This window comes from Mesocricetus auratus, unplaced genomic scaffold, assembly GCF_017639785.1.
Source record: "Mesocricetus auratus isolate SY011 unplaced genomic scaffold, BCM_Maur_2.0 Super-Scaffold_100007, whole genome shotgun sequence".
Classification (NCBI taxonomy): domain Eukaryota; kingdom Metazoa; phylum Chordata; class Mammalia; order Rodentia; family Cricetidae; genus Mesocricetus; species Mesocricetus auratus.
In genome coordinates this window covers 82871610-82880507 of record NW_024429191.1, presented here as the reverse complement: position 1 = coordinate 82880507, position 8898 = coordinate 82871610, and the positions used below count along the sequence as shown (strand labels likewise).

Here is an 8898-nt window from a genome sequence, read left to right as displayed (position 1 = left end):
GGCACTGTCCTAGCCCTCCAAGCACCTCTTTCCTAGAGAAGCTAGTAGTGACCACGGCTGACCAAGAAGCCGGCTTCTGGTCTCCATTCTGAAGCAGTTGGGTGCCTCCCTTAACCGTTTATTTCTGCTGTTATGTAGGATTGGAACATTTTACTTGAAGATCCCTGCGTATCAGCCATTTCTAGAAATTCATCATCTTTTCTCCTCTCCATGTACCGCATTTAATATTTTATTCAACTGAATTTTTCTCCTCTTCCATTCTCTATTCTTCTTCTTATAAGAAACAGCACCGCATCTGGGCGTGACCACAGACAAAATCAGCATGCCTCTTCTAAGCCAGCCGCCATCACTGCTTTCCTTTCCCAACTGCATCCCTTCTGGTTCCCACGGCAACCAGCGGGGCCCGCCCACGTGTGGACTCAGGACCCCCGAGGCCGCAGCCTTGCCCCGCCCCCACGATCCACGCTCGCGGCTAGCCGCACAGGCTCCGCTCTAGGAAGGAGGCTCGGTTGCCAAGGAAACTGGAAGACGCCAGGCAGCCGCCCCCACCGTCTCCGCCCCGAGAAAGGCCGGCGGCGGCGGCGGACAGCTGCCTCCGGGAGGAGAAGGAAGAGGGGCCGCAAGAAGGAGGGAAGACGTGAGGAGTGGGGGAGGACGAGGAGCCCAGGACCGGCCCCACGCACAATTGATGGGCGGCTCTTCTGCTGTGGGCCTGCCCACCCGCTCTGCCCCGCCACCCCTTTAGTCCCTGGCAAGGGGCAAAAGTGCTGATCCCCAAGGTAACGGGCGACGCCCCAGCCTTCCCAGGACCGAGGATCGACTTTTCCTTTTAAACTTAAAAGATTCTGAAGGGAATTCAGGCCTGGAGCGTGGTGGCCAGTCTCTCTTCCTCTGTGACACCCCGGCTCCAGTTTGTTTCTTCCTTAAAGGAACAGGTTTAAGAGGAGTGTGGTCATTTTTTTTTTTTTTTTGCACACTGGCAGCCCCTCACACAGCTGTGTACCTTCTCTTAATATGCCATTGGTCTACAAGTCCAGGAAATAGCTTTGAATGTGAAAAGATGGTGGTATTATTGTTAGACCCACTGGCCTGTCAAACTTGCGGTGTGCCTTCCCACTATTCTAATTACAGTCTCTCCTCTGGGTCTAATGGTCAGTATTTGTTAGTTAGGTCTCTCGCCAACCCGTCCTGCATTTCCTAAACTAAGTGGGAAGAGTCAGGGCCCCCCATCCTGCCTCCAGCCTCAACCTCTGAAGTATAAAATGGGCCGAGTCACTAAACTTATTCTCAATACAAGTTTATAAAGTGAGCTTTTTAAAACTCTCTGAAGGATGTTTTTTCTCCCAAGTTAAAACGGAAACAAATCCTGTAATCCTTGTCATTACAAATTAATTCATTGTGGAAAAGGTTGAAGTTTTCTCAAATCTTTCTTCCAAGTACCCAATTTTGGGGAAGGAGGAATTTATAAGCCTGTTTGTCAGGCAGCGACACAGCTACTTAAATTTTGTTTCAAATGAAGCTTCATCCTAAAGAGGTTAAATTTACATTTTGCTTATTTGCCAAAACCAAGGCAGTATCGTTTTAGTGATACTTCACAGAGAGTATAGCAAGAAAATGGTAAGTTTGCTTAAAGGACTTCTTTCAGATTGGGTTTTTTGTTATGACAATTATGAACACAGGAGAGGAGACAGCATGTACACATGAGTGTTCACATGCATTTACACACACACACACACACACACACACACACACACACACACACACACGTGAAACGTTTAGAGAATGGAAAGAAGCAAATTCTGCCATCAAATCCTGTTGTTCTTAGTCAGGGCACCTCACCCTGAATTCCCTGGAAATTTACATCAGAGAGGAATTTCTATGTCATAGAGTTCTTAGAATATTCCTCCCTGAAATTTCACAGCTGTGTAGAATTTTGAGACCTAGCAGACCACTCACTTCCTCTCCTCTTCTCACACCTCTCTTCCCTGGCCCTTTCCATCTCCTTGACATGGCTTCTTACACTGATTTCTAAAACATAAACTCCGTCCAGCGCTTTGCTACCAGAGGCTCACAACAGATGCATGCATGACCATGCTTGAGTTTCAGAGCGAGAAGCAGTTCAAAGGTGAGAACAGAAGATAGCATGGGATGCTATTTTAGGGCCGCGCCTTGCCTTGCCCATGTCTTATTATTCAATCCCATGCAGCACTCTGGCAGCTACCTATATCAAAAACAAAAACAAAAACAAAAACAAAAAACACCCTTGGCTTCAAATGGCCATCCGGTTAAGTAGGCCCCCAAAATGGGACCCTGAGAATTAAGCATTATCTCTTGTGAATTTATTCCCATCTTCATTCTGGTCAGTTTTTCAAACTTGCAGTGCAGTCTAAAATTCAAGTTCATGTGGAGAATATTTCCCTAACGAGATAATCAGCTGCTAGCAGGATGGACACCAAGGAGACAGACTGTTTCATCTCAAAGTCTTGATATAGTTAAATAAGGAACTACATGCGGCACTTTGATGCTTCAAATATGTAGGGTACTGGGGAGCTTGTGGAGGCTGGGGGAGGGTCTCTTGCCAGCAAAGTCCTTTGTTTTGCAGCTGATTATGAAGTCAGCAAGTACCCAGCAAGTCCTCCAATGGTATTGGCTCCTACCTCCTCGGGCCGGGTTATTTCAGGCCTTCCTTAAATGATACCACTCTGAAGCCATGACAGATTAGCTGGCTTTGCTGTGCTAACTTTGCACCTACAATGTTTCATCCCTCTGGGCTGTGGACTGTGCTCTTTCCTGGCCATTAACATAGTCTGCTTGTGAATCCTGGTGTTCCATGTCTGATTAATATTCAAACAGGCTTCTCTTCCCAACAGGAGCAGCAGGGGTCCGCCTTAACCCCACCACTTTCTGAAAAGGGGGGAGCAGGCGTCATTCGATGCAGGTACGAATTTATATGAAAAGTTAAAAGTGATATTTTTAAATGTGGTCCATACATGTCGGATGGGATTCTCTCTCTCTCACACACACACTCACATCTCTGTGCGACTTGTCTCAGGTATTTGTCACACTCGTGGAAAACTAACACAGCTGCTGATGAATGTATGGGGGAGAAACAGGTAACGAGGGTACAGCCATATACCTGTGCAAGCGCATGGTGAGAAAGTGCTCACCCAACCATCCTGGGCCAAGTGCTAGCAAGTCCAAACTGCCCTGAAGCATTCAAAAGAACTAGGTCAAGTTGATCTTACAGGTCAAAGGTTGATGTGTCAACTTGATTCTTATCACATGGAGAATTAGTGGATAGTTTTAAGACGGGAGAAGCATGGTTCTACTTAAGTGTTTTACAAACTCTAGAACTATATATTGTAGTTTCAGACCCCAACTCTCCAAAGACCCACTGTCTATTTGGAGATAAAACAGCTTCCCCCCCCACCCCAGGGACCAGGAAGCTCTCCCCACTGCTCAGGGGAGATGATAAACTTTGCAAGATTTCATAACTCCCTGACCAGACACTCAGTCACCGTGAGTCAAGGACAAGCTGACTGTCACTGTCTATACACACTGAATAAAACAGAGGGAAGGGAAGCCACAGAGAACTCACACCCGAGGGTTCGGTTGGCGACTGCGGGCCCCCCCCGCCATTTCAGAGCAGCTGAGAGCACACAGTAGTCATTAATATATATAAAGCAATCTATGAAAGAACTTCTGTGAACGATGAGCTGGAATGGATTGTGGAGCCTTCAATGATCTGATGATGAGATATGGCAGTCTCAGTACAAACAGTGTATTTTATAACTTTGTGAGCTATAATATTGTGATCATAAATTAGACCACACCAACCAAAGCCTAATTTCTTGAAGCCAAGATAAGTCTTTACCACCTGTTTATACAGTAGCATAATGGAACTTCAGCCTTGTTGGTCCAGTAACTGCCCCTGCTAGGGCACCAACAACCTCTTCCTTGGAGCATCTCATCAGCCTCTATGGAGCCAAGCCCACTGAGCTTTCTCCTGCCACTGGGGTCCTTCACTGAGCTCCTCTTCAACCGCCTCTTCCTTACATTTTATTTGCTAATGGTTTTGTCCTACGTCCATTTTCTCTGTTCAGTACCCACTTTGCTTCAACTTCAGTTGTTATCAGTATGCCAGCAGTGGCCAAATCTTTACCTGTCCAATCAGCTCAGAGCCTCGCATCTCCCACTGCTGGCTTGATATCTCCATTTGCCGCATGAGACAAGAAAGTGGAGTTTGAAGTATCTACAGTATTTCACTTCAAACTCCACACTCTTGTCTCACAAAGCTGCCCTTCCTGATTCCAGGCAGGCAAAGCATTGGATAAGAGATGTACTGTCTGGTATTGTGTATCAACTTGACACAAGCAGAGAGGAAGGAGCCTCGGGTGAGCAAATGTCTCCACGAGATCCAGCTGTAAGGCGTTTTCTCAATTAGTGATCAATGGGGGAGGGCCCAGCCCATGGTGGGTGGGGCCATCCCTGGGCTGGTAGTCCTGGGTTCTATAAGAAAGCAGGTTGAGCAAGCCAGGAGAAGCAAGTCAGTAAACAGCCCCCTTCCATGGCTTCTGCGTCAGATCCTGCTTCTAGGATCAATCCTGCCTAGTTTGAGTTCCTGCGCTGACTTCCTTCAGTGATGCATGGCAATGTGGAAGTGTGAGCCGAATAAACCCTCTCCTCCCCAACTTGCTTTATGGTCCTGGTGTTTCATCACAGCAACAGAAACCCTAAAACAGCAATTGTGTGGTACAGTATTGCTGTGACGGAGCTTACCATGATTTCTGGAGGACTGTGGAAGGACTGTGGAAGGACTGTGGAACTCCAGGCTAGAAGAGCCATTGAGTGTTAAGAGCTCTGTGTGATACTTTATGGGAGCTTGGAAGATAAGACTGTTAGGAGCAATGCAGAGGATGGAGGCTTGGCTTGTGAAATTTCACAGGGAAGATAAAGACTCTTGGGTGGGCCATTTGTCATTAAGGGTCTGTGCTTCTGGGTTAGCTGAGACTGAAGAATCAGCGATGACTAACAAGATACCAGCACTACTAAAGTGAAATGTCGCTTAACTGTTATATTGGATGCTGGTCGCCTGGAGCTAAGAAATCAACAGTGACTAGGAAGAGACCAGCAGCCTGGCAATGTGGTACATGCCTGTAATCCCAGCACTCAGGAGGCAGAGGCAAGGTGGATCTCTGTGAGTTTGAGGCCTGCCTGATCTACAGAGTGAGTTCCAGGTCAGCCAAGATATGAGAGACAGAGAGAGAGAGAGAGACAGAGAGACAGAGACAGAGACAGAGACACAGAGAGACAGAGACAGAGGGAGAGACAGAGAGAGAGGGAGAGACAGAGGGAGAAACAGAGACAGAGACAGAGAGACAGAGACAGAGAGAGACAGAGAGAGGAGAAGAGGAGAGGAGAGGGAGGGAGGAGACAGTAGCCTCATTGAAGTGAAATCTTCTGGAAGTGTTTCCTGAGAGCACAGAGAAGCTGTGTTCCAGGGGCAGCCAAGGTTGTACCTTATGCTGGCAGCTGGACTTGGTAATATGTAAGAGTCACCCAGGTAGTTCTGGTTTTGAAGGTATGAAGGGCTCATGGAGAACAGCTGACTGAGGCTTGGCACTGAAGAGGCCAGGAGAGGCCATTGGTGCAGCCTCAGTGGCAGTTGAAGGCCCAGGACTGAAGGGGCCATGTAAAGTTGAAGTTTGGTACCATGAAGAGAGCTGGTCTATGACAGGCTATTGGTGAAAGTGCAGCCCAGTTGCAGCAGAAGACCCCAGTGTTTTGGAGATGCCGGTACCATGGGGGGGGGCACCAAGAACAGCAGCAGCGGTGGAGTACAGCCAGGCAGAGTCTAGGGGACAGACTGTGTGCGCTGCAGAGGGCGGGGCTTGGGAAACCACCCAGCCTAGGAGGAGCCCAGAAGACCTAGCAGAACTCAGACACTGGGGTGTTGGAATTTTGTTTTGCTCTGAATTGTTTGTGACTCTGCCCTGATTTTATCCCCCCTCTTGAAGTAAGAAAGTATTTTACTGGAGCCCACAGTTGAGAGACTTTGAATTTTGAAAGACTGGATTTTTAAAGAGATTGGCTATTTTTAAGGGGCTGAAATTTTAATATATTTGAATTTGTAAAGACTGTGGGATTTTTAAAGTTACTTATGTTTTCAATGTAAGATCTTGGGGATGAATAAGGAAGGAAGGGTTGTGGCTTAATAGTGATGTTTGTGTGTCAAGTTGATAAGGGGTCAGTTGTACTGGCTGACTTTATGCAGCACCTTGACACAAACAGAGAGAAGGCGCCTCAGCTGAGGAAACGCCTCCATGAGATCCAGCTGTGAGGCATTTTCTCAATCAGTGATCAATGGAGGAGGGCCCAGCCCATGGTGGGTGGTGCCATCCCTGTGCTGGTGATCCTGGGTTCTTTAAGAAAACAGGCTGAAGCCAGGCATGTTAGCACACGCCTTTGATCCTGGTACTAGTGAGGCAGAGACAGGCGGATCTCTGAGTTCGAGGTCAGCCTGGTCTACAGAGCGAGTTCCAGGATGGTCAGGACTGTTACACAGAAAAACCCTGGTTTGAAAAACAAACAACAACATAAAGGGAGGGAGGGAGAGAGGGAGGGAGGGAGGGAGAAAAGCAAGCAGACCGAGCAAGCCATGGGGAGCAAGCCAATAAGCAGCTTCCCTCCATGGCCTCCGTTCCTGCCTCTGATCCTGCCCTGTTTAAGTTCTGTCCTGACTTCCTTCAGTGATGAACATCAATATGGAAGTGTAAACTGAGTAAACCCTTTCCTCCCCAACTTGCTTTATGGTCATGTTTTGTCATACCAATAGAAACACTAAGATAGGAGGTAACTGAGGAAAACCTCAGTTGTATCTTGGCTGTGTCTCCTGATGGTCAGAACACCTCCCTTTTCTTTTCTTTTTTCAAGACAGGGTTTCTCTGTATTGTTTTGGAGCCTGTCCTGGAACTCTCTAGGTAGACCAGGCTGGCCTCGAACTCACAGAGATCCTCCTGCCTCTGCCTCCCGAGTGCAAGCCTTTAATCCCAGCACTCGGGAGGCAGAGGCAGGCGGATCTCTGTGAGTTCGAGGCTGGGCTGGACCGATAGCCTCCAAAACAATACAGAGAAACCCTGTCTCGAAAAAAAAAAAAAAAAAGGTGTGTGCCACCAACACCCGGCTTCCTTTTTCATTAAACGTTCTTGAGGCTGTAGTTAGGTTATCTTTCTGTATTAGAACTATGGTGTCTGCCTTGCAGCATTTTGTTGTGAAATGCGTGAATACAGGCAGCTGCTCAGAGCAGCACGGCACTGCCACAGGCTGGTCCATGGGAGCTCTGATCCTCTCCCACTCCCACTGTCCTCCTTTTCCTCCTCCTCTTCCTCCTCCTCACATATTAGCTACCCAAGCCTTGTTACCATCTCCTCTCAACTCCGAGTCTTATTCCACCCCATCCTCCATATTACAATTTTAGGAGCCTTTTAAAAACACAAATGTAAGGCCAGGCATTGGTGGCACATACCTTTAATCCCAGCACTCGGGAAACAGAGGCAGGTGGATCTCGGTGAGTTTGAAGCCAGACTGGTCTACCAAGCGAGTTCCAGGACAGGCTCCAAAGCAATACAGAGAAACCCTGCCTTGAAAAACCAAGAAAAAGAAAAACAGACAAACAAACAAAAACCTCACAAATGTAAAGGATTGGCAGATGGCTCAGTCAGTGAAATGTTGCTGGACTAAGCATTAGGACTTGAGTTCAGGACCGTGCCCCCTATATACACACACACACCCATCACCCATTTAAAAACCCGGGGAAGCAGAGACGAGAGGATCTCTGAGAGTTTCTTGTCTGCTGTTCTTGCAGAACCAGTGAGCTCTAGGCCGTGTCTCAAAAAAGTAAAAATAAAATAAAGTGGAGCATGATTGAGGAGAAATAGCAACTGATGTCAGACTTGGCTTACGTGTGCACACTCGTGGACACACATGCACATGTGCTATGCTGCACACTCGTGGACACACACATGCACGTGTGCTATGCTGCACACTCGTGGACACACATGCACGTGTGCTATGCTGCACACTCGTGGACACACACATGCACGTGTGCTATGCTGCACACTCGTGGACACACACATGCACGTGTGCTATGCTGCACACTCGTGGACACACACATGCACGTGTGCTATGCTGCACACTCGTGGACACACACATGCACGTGTGCTATGCTGCACACTCGTGGACACACACATGCACGTGTGCTATGCTGCACACTCGTGGACACACACATGCACGTGTGCTATGCTGCACACTCGTGGACACACACATGCACGTGTGCTATGCTGCACACTCGTGGACACACACATGCACGTGTGCTATGCTGCACACTCGTGGACACACACGCACGTGTGCTATGCTGCACACTCGTGGACACACACATGCACATGTGCTATGCTGCACACTCGTGGACACACACATGCACATGTGCTATGCTGCACACTCGTGGACACATGCACATGTGCTATGCAGCGTTTCTTCCCTGGGCTAGAACCTATCAATAACTCCATGTAGCTTCTCATTATGACCCGCAAGGCCCCATATGAGCTGGTCTCTGCCAGCCCCCCCAATCAGTCTGTTCCCCACCATCTGCCCCAGAAGCTCTGCCCTCACTCTGTTCCTCATCCTCCTTCAGGCCCTGAGGCACCTGCTGTCCTCTCTCAACTCTAGCCTAACTCATGATTTATCAACCCCAGGGTCTGAGGCTGACCCTTCCAGTCAAACGCTGCCCTTCTACAATACCATTCTTTCAAAGAGCCCATAGCGGCTCTGTGCTGGCAGAGTTAGATTGTCTAGCGTTGGTTTTCCACCCTAGACTGTCAGTAACACAAAGGCCGGGACCGT

The 8898-nt window shown here is 48.3% G+C and overlaps 1 protein-coding gene across 8 annotated transcripts in view; it reads left to right on the top strand.

Moving 5' to 3' along the window:
• Window positions 1-447: 447 nt before the first annotated feature.
• Marchf10 (membrane associated ring-CH-type finger 10) overlaps window positions 448-8898 on the top strand; it is a 95390-nt gene continuing 86939 nt past the window's right edge. For 2 of the 8 annotated variants that reach the window (XM_040749908.1, XM_040749907.1), the window contains exons 1-2: window positions 450-779; window positions 2871-2938. The gene's annotated coding sequence lies outside the window, so the exon portion shown is untranslated. Of the gene's footprint in view, window positions 780-1914; window positions 2126-2870; window positions 2939-8898 lie in introns of those variants that run through there. The other 6 variants (XM_040749905.1, XM_021227152.2, XM_040749906.1 and 3 more) reach the window with 6 other exon arrangements.